Below are 7,924 nucleotides of genomic sequence, written 5' to 3'. Positions count from 1 at the left end.
ATTTAGGTGGAAAGTACAAGTATAGACAAGGACCTCAACCTTTTTTGTGACAACTTCCAAATGAATTTGACTCAACATCTAATCTTTCCCGAAATATTTATCATTATTATTTTATGATTGCATTTTCCAGTGAATTGCTGGTATTTTCCTATATTTAATTTACTGATTATGAATTGTGTATGATGTTCTTAAAAGCAGAGTACAAAAGGATTACATCAGAGAAAACTGAAGTAAATGTAACTTTGAAAATTATATATATAATTAACTGAATGTACAAACAGCCTACAACCACTGTCATTTGCCAAATACTGGGTTTTATTGGTAAATCAATGTTGGAGAAGATGACTGGGTTTCAGTGTTCACCACGGAGCCTCTGAATGTCCAAGATATCTATTTGATACTGTGGAAAAAATGAGGAATTAAATTTTTACTCGAATTGTTATGGTTAAATGTACTGATAAGATTAATGGTTCGAAAGTTATTAAAATGATGGATCAGTAGTTGCTTTAGGTCACCAGTTGCTGTTTAGGTCTTTGAGGATCAGGAACACACATATCTGAATGCAACTTCCATGTCCATGTGTGGCATCACACACAGACGTAATGAGAGAAGGGAGTTTTAATGCTGATACTTGGTGCCAGTATAGGATGATACAATATCATATACTGTGAAATAATATAGTATAATATACAATAAATCTCCCATGAATTTGGAAACAAACACAGAGCTGTCACTAAAATCCAACTGGCTTAAACTTTGACAGAAAAACAAATCAGTCAAGATGAAGCATAGCAGCTGGGACACCCAGAAGCAGTTTGGAGACATGCTCTGAAGCTGGAGGCATCGTCAGAACATTTAATTGAGCTCAACCATGATAAGAGTCCCATGATTTTTCTAGCATTTTTCTCCCACCCCCTGAGAGCTCAGCAGGGGGCTGCATGCTTGTTTGGTTTAACACAGATGAGAGGAGAGCGATGGGGTATTTGGGGGACTCAAGAAGCAGGAGTTAAAAGCACAGAGGAGCACAGAGAAGAAGACATAAGGGAAGATGAAAACAGGAGCAGACACACAAATGGAATAAAACATCTCAAAGTAGACAAAGAGTGCAAATAAATGCTCAAGGCAAGGACAATGGTGAGGAGCACAGCAGAGGAAGATGAGATAGATGATGAGATGCGTTCATCACTACACATCCGGGAGGTCCCATCATAGTGAATCTGTCCCACCGGAGCAGGACAATGACCAGCTGTGACAGGTTACCAGTCTTGAATTTACAAAACCCCATCTCATACTGTCAGTCCGAGGCACAAATGTCCCCTAGTGATATGAATTTATGATAACATTTCAGTGGGGGAATTGGCCGCCGTCTTTGACTGTGCTGCCTGGAGGCAAGCACATGGACGCTGGTGGGGAAGGGGTGAGCTAAAACAAAGTTGATGCGGTAAAATGATACACAATATGATGATTCAGCTTTTGGGGAATAGAAGCAGATGTGGTGAGTTTTGTCAAACCACGAGGCTGTGTGGAAAAGGAGACACTGGGCGTAGATGTGTGGATGTGCAGAGATGATGCATTACATGGGCTGCACATATTGAGCTGTGTACAGTATAGAGTTAATCCGATTAGGATGATAGAGTGGCTCAGCTCTGTGAGAGATCAGATTGTTGTGGGGCGTAAAATGGTGAACGATTATGCAAATGTGAAATGAAAGTACAGTATTTACATTGAAGAAGAGTCTTTAAATAAAGCACTGAAATTGTATAAACAAAACAAATATGAGACAATTAAAAACTTGATCAGATTCAAGTGGATAAAACAATGGATGAACGTGACTCGATGAGCAGGGCTGGGTGCTGAACTTCTATATGTTTATAACACAGACACAGGTTTGACAGTAAAGGAGTAAATCTTATCTGTGTTTGTGCATTCAACACTCACAATCGTCTTTAATTAATGACAGAATTTTAGCAGAATGAAGATTAGTGGCAAGTAGATTTTTATATGTTGTGAAACTGCTTTGAGTGAAGAAAAACACAAATGCAATAGATCGGTAACTGTAATGTGTCTGTAATTCTAGTAAAGGTGTGACATTGTATAAAATGTAAATAAAAACAGAGCACAATGATTTGCAAATCTCTTTTTTTCCACAATAGAAAACAATTTTAACAATAAACAAATAAATAAATAGATAACACATCTCAAAAAAGTTGGGACAGAGCCACGTTTACCACACTGTATCATCTCTCTTCTTTTAACAACAGCCTGTAAACATCTGGGATCTCAGGAGACCATTTACTGAAGTGTTGGTAGAGGAATGTTGTCCCATTCCTGTCTGATATAGGATTGTAGCAGATCAACACTCCTGTATCTGTGATGGTATGGGGATGCATTAGTACATATGGGCAACCTCTGCAAAGACACCATCAATGCTGAAAGGTAGCCTATATACAGGTTTTAGAGCAACAACTCTAAATTAGACTTTTTCTTTCTAAAAATAATGCATTTATTATGTTTTCTGTGTTTTATAAAACATGGGTTTATGAGATCTAAGAAGCAGTGCACTCTGTTTTTATTTACATTTTACAAAGCATCTAAATTTTTTGGGGAATTGGAGTTGTTTTTCAGTTGTATTTTTGTATAAATAAATAAATTAGGGCTCTCAAAATGAATGCATTAACATGGATTAATCCATCATCATGATTAATCTGATTAAAAATTTTAACGTGAGTTATCGTCGTGCATGTGCAAATGGACAGTTGATTCGGTAGTGACAGGCAGCAGAACCAACCCACAAAGATGGAAGACACTAAACAGCATGTTGGCCCTCTGGATGGAAATATGAGGACAAAAAAACCCCCCAAAAAAACAAGACGGAACAGTTGTTTCACGTAGTTTTGTTTAAAGTTGTTTTGCTGAAACTGTTGAAGGTGTTTAATAAAAATGTTAAGTGCATATATCTTCCCTTTGTCCTTGAGTCTGTTTGCAAAATGAAATGTGATTAATATAGGTTAATGAGTGATATTTAATTGTGCTAAATTTGAATTAATCCACAGCAACTCAAACATTTTAATCATTTGACAGCACTTAAATAAATAAATAAATAAATAAATAAATAAATAAATAAATAAATAAATATTTTGGGTACTGAAAAACATTTCGTATTAGTTAGGAGCCAGTATTGAAGCCTACATACATCAGTATCTGCACCGAATCTTCAATATTCATCTTCAGTATTGGAAAATTCTCTGACTACTGTCATCTTGAGTGAGTGCCAGGTTATTGCAAGGTGTTTTCTTCCACACTGTAAAAGAATAACACACAGAAAGCTCTCTTGTCTAAAAGCTTGATGTCAATTTATGCTGGAAAATAGACAACACATGCATAGTATATACATCATGTGTACTTAATGGTTGAGGGAATATGATATGTTAATTTCCTAATTACCAGAACAAAGTGTTCATAGATTTGAGCCTTTGTGTGTGTGTGTTTGTTCCTCTCCGAGCCCCAGCAGACCCCACAGTGAGCTCTAAGTAGCTCTGATTAAATTTGGCCTCCCTCTGCTGCTCTCCATTGCTTTTAGGATGCGGAGATAATGTTCATTAGAAGAGACGGGCGGGGACTTTGGGAGGCAGGATGCTAAAGTGTGCCTGTAATGTGGAGTGATGGGGAGGTAATAGAATTTAGTTGCAATTGGGGCTGTGACTGGGGGTTAATTTTGTGGCGTCTATGCATAAATGTATGAACCGTAAAATGTCTCAGTTGTATGAAGAAGCCAAGGTTCAGGTGAGAGATATCAGAGTGTCCATCTATCATTTCTCTATAAAACCCATCATTCATCTTTAAAGTCTTTTACCACAGTGTCTCCTATCCCTCTATCTTTGGTTGTTTTCCTCATGGATCTTTCCCTGCACCCCTCCCGCCCCTCCTCTTCTCAGTCTGAAATAATTAGCCGGAGTCATTCCATGAACCAAATTTCAAGTAAAGTCCTCCTCCTGCTCTTTCCTCTCCTCACATTACCAAAGGGACATCTGATGTAGTTACTGCACTGAAGTGTGAACAAGCCTGCAGCCTTTACACTCTATCTCACACACATAAAACTACCCCTCGACAAACCCCTGACCCACCAGCTGAGGTTTCCTCACCACATCAGACACAATAAAAAGTACTGCCTGTCACTGTTTGTCCTGTTGATGGATGTGCCACTGCAGACGGTGTTCACTGCCTACACAGTTTGACTTCACTCGAAGTTCACAGAGGAAGAGAAATATATTTAGGTTGCAGCTCAGAGGATGGAGCTGATGAGGGCGGATTAGATTACAGTCATTAAATTTAGCTTGTAATGCTATTAGTATAGTCTGTCTTTGTGTTAACATAAATATAAACAATTAACTTTGATTTGATATATGACAGATGCATGTACCAACTACACACACTGAGTTTTAAATGAAATATTTCATCAACCTGCATACTTACATGTTTCGTTGCTCTTTTTCTGGTCTGTTAAATCTTCTGGGATGTGAGGTAATAAATCATCTTCACCCCAGCTTCTTTTGAGCGAGCATCAGCATGCTCCCCCTGGTGTGTTGCATCTTCTTCAGTCCTTCCACTGTTCTGGCCCAAGTGTTCTTTGGTCTTCCTCTCTTGCGTCATCCACTGATGTTCAGTGAAGGGCTGTCCATTTGATGTTACCTTGCTCTTTTTTGCCTTATATCACCAATGCACCTCCACCTTTTCCTCTTCAAGATGTTCCCCATGCTCTCTTGGTTGCACTGAGCAAGTAATTCTTCATTTGAAACAGCACTGGGTGTGTGGAGGGCTGACAATTTGTTGATTTTAGGAACCCGGTGTGACAAATGGAGACTCAATAAATCAGAGCAAAACACAGAATATCAGTTTTTAGGACAAATGATATTACGCTGCAAGCAAGCAAAATTTGACATTTTGTCCTGTAATACTAGAGTATACATCTGAGTATAGATTTAGGGTTTTATTCTGAATGACTTTTTTGATAAATGAAGCTGTTGTTAAAGTTCATGAAGCAAATTCAGCATGGAGAACATTGGTTTACAAGTTAAAATCTATAAAGTCCTTGGGTTCTTTACTTATTCACAGCCCTATGATGCCTGTGTCTCCCCAGTATTTAACTATTCCTCTGGGATTTGAAGGTTTAAAGACCATAAAACAGCAGATTCTATACAGAACAGAGCTGTGCAATGCTTTTTTGGTGTTCATAAGTTTGTTCCTACTTTGGCAGTTCAGGGTGACTGGATTGAGATGGGATTGGATTCTTAGATCAATTATGCAAATGATAGTGCAGTGGTTATCACTGTCACCTCACAGTTCAATCCTGGGTTCAATCTCAGTACAATCACAGGTTCTCTGGCTTCCTCCCACTATGTAAAGACATGCTTGATGGTTGTCCGTCTATATATCAGTCTTGCTTAGTGACATATACCCTTCCTTTACCTGTTGGGAGCTGGGAAAGGATCCAACATCTGTGTGACCCTCTATTAGATTAAATGGTTTGGAAAATGAATGAATGCATGTCAAATGTCCAAACTGTAGTTTAGTTTGCTAAAAATATCAGAAAATAAGGTGATTAAAAAACATTTTCTGTGTAAATTGAACAAATCTCCTTTGACCACAGAGACCTTTGCTATTTTTTGAGGAACTTGAATTGATAATGTACTGTCTAGCATGAACACAATTAGAAGAAAACTACTAGATTTTAAGCAACAAGGTTAAATGATGTTTTAAGAAAGCCTAAATTATGATAAATTACTTATATTCACATCAAGCATTCTTCTGGTCCTGAACATTATGACACTGCCGATTTAACCAGGAGTCAAAAATCTTTAGTTGTGCAGTTGTCAGTGAGATTGGCTGGTCTTTTTTTTTTTTTTCCTTTTATTCATGATACAGTTAACGAGACATAGTGGGAAGAAAGATAAACAAGAACAACAACAACAAATAAACAAAAGACAAATCAAGCACATAAACAAACAAACAAACAAACCAAAAAAATAATGACCAACAGTGACAACATCATATTATAATGAAAAAGATAATAAACGTAAAGAGCAACTAAGCAATATAGATTGATTAGGTGCGATAGGGAAAAAAGAAGCGGGGGGGAGTGAATGAAAGTGAGGAGGGGGGGTTGAGAGGGCAAATAATTGTTATAATAATGATAATGATAATAACAACAACATAACAATATATAGTAATAATACTAATAGTCTAATTTGCTAGTATTACTGTGGTGGCGGTAGCAACGGAGGAAGCCACAATAACAGTAAAAATGGGTTAAATAATTTAATATTTATAATAATTTATATCAGTTCATATCAATTTGAGTTTATATTAATTAATTTAGAATAATATTGATATGGGGGGTGGAGCCAAGCACACAGAGCCCGAGGAGGGGGAGACACCATTACCTTCTCACACGACCTCCATCCCCCCAGCAACACAGCCCCAGCCCAGGGACCAGACCAGCCAAAACCAGCCAAGGGGTATTCCTCCTTGCTGAGGATGACTGTTCTAATATCATCCAGGAGGTCAACAGGTTGTGTGAATTGTGTGAATAAGGTGAAGTTAAGAATGAACGTCATTTTCTTTTGTATTCTCATTATTATGATTGTTTAGAATGAGTATATTTCATTAAAGACTCCAGAAATGGTTCAGTGCATGGATGATGACAGAATGGAATGTAGTTGAATGTATATGTACGTTGGCTGCCTTTGTTTCTAAACCTCGGAGGAAACATTGTTGGTACTCTGGGTCTAATTTTTCTTGTATTTGTTGATTGATGAATCGTATTAAGTTCACCCTCGTTCATCCTCTAGCATTCTAAGCCATACAGAAGTGTTGAGATTGTACAACTTGTACAGTATTAACAGTAGACCAGGATGATCTCCACACTTGCTTTAATATCCTGAAGGTGTTTCTGGCCCTGCTGGGTCTGTTTGTGATGCTGCCGACTCTAATAGTTTTACCCCTGCTGAGGAGATTGTGAGATCTGTCTGTTTGCCCATATTACACAGAAACAACCACTTGATTGTCATAAAATTTAATGGAAGTCTAGGGCATATGTCAGAAGTTCAGTGTGGGATTTTAGGGACATCTAAGACTGAAGCTGAATGCCTCTTGTCTCTTCATCCCCTACTGTAATAGGCATAGACAGACTGGAGCTGTCGCTGGACAAAATTATAAATGCAGTTGTCAGACCTGGTGAGAGCAGTGTCAGGTGCACATCTGGACTTTGGAGGCACTGGAGACAGTGCTTATATGTACCGTAGGTTAAATTTTACTGTATGTGTGTGGTTGTTTTATTGTTATTTTTTGTTTTATATATGGACCTCTGAGTCTGAAATAAAGACTGATTGTGACGACTAAAAGTGGACTTAAAAAGGAAAGTTTTATTTTTTTTGGAGTAATAATTTGTCCTTTAGGGATGTTCAGTTAATGGGACAATAAATATGATCTCCACTCCATCCCAGATGACACTGATGGATTTTAAGGGGCTATATATAACATTTCTACTTTCAAATATTTAAAAAGACATAAAATTATAATAGAGTGTTTAGAATTAAGATCTATAAAGTTATGCCAAAGATGCTGATGTATTGGACGGTGGAGGTATGCACTGCATACATCTACCCCCAACAGCCCATGGTATTTATGTGGCCACTAGAGGGAGTAGTGAGTCACTCTGCTGGTCTCTCATGGTGGGTATGGGGCATGATAATGCTTATGAAGTTATAAAGTTATATTGGAGCGTTATTATCTTTGCTAAGTTTGCCATTTGTCGATTCAGGTTCAGAATAAATTGTCACAGTTCTGAACTTGTCTGGATGATTTTAAACCAGGGCTGTCCAATCCTGGTCCTCGAGGGCTGGTATCCTGCATGTTTTAGATGTAT

The sequence above is a fragment of the Sphaeramia orbicularis genome, chromosome 10, assembly GCF_902148855.1.
Source record: "Sphaeramia orbicularis chromosome 10, fSphaOr1.1, whole genome shotgun sequence".
In the NCBI taxonomy this organism is placed as follows: Eukaryota; Metazoa; Chordata; class Actinopteri; order Kurtiformes; family Apogonidae; genus Sphaeramia; species Sphaeramia orbicularis.
Note: the sequence above shows the minus strand (reverse complement) of the source record.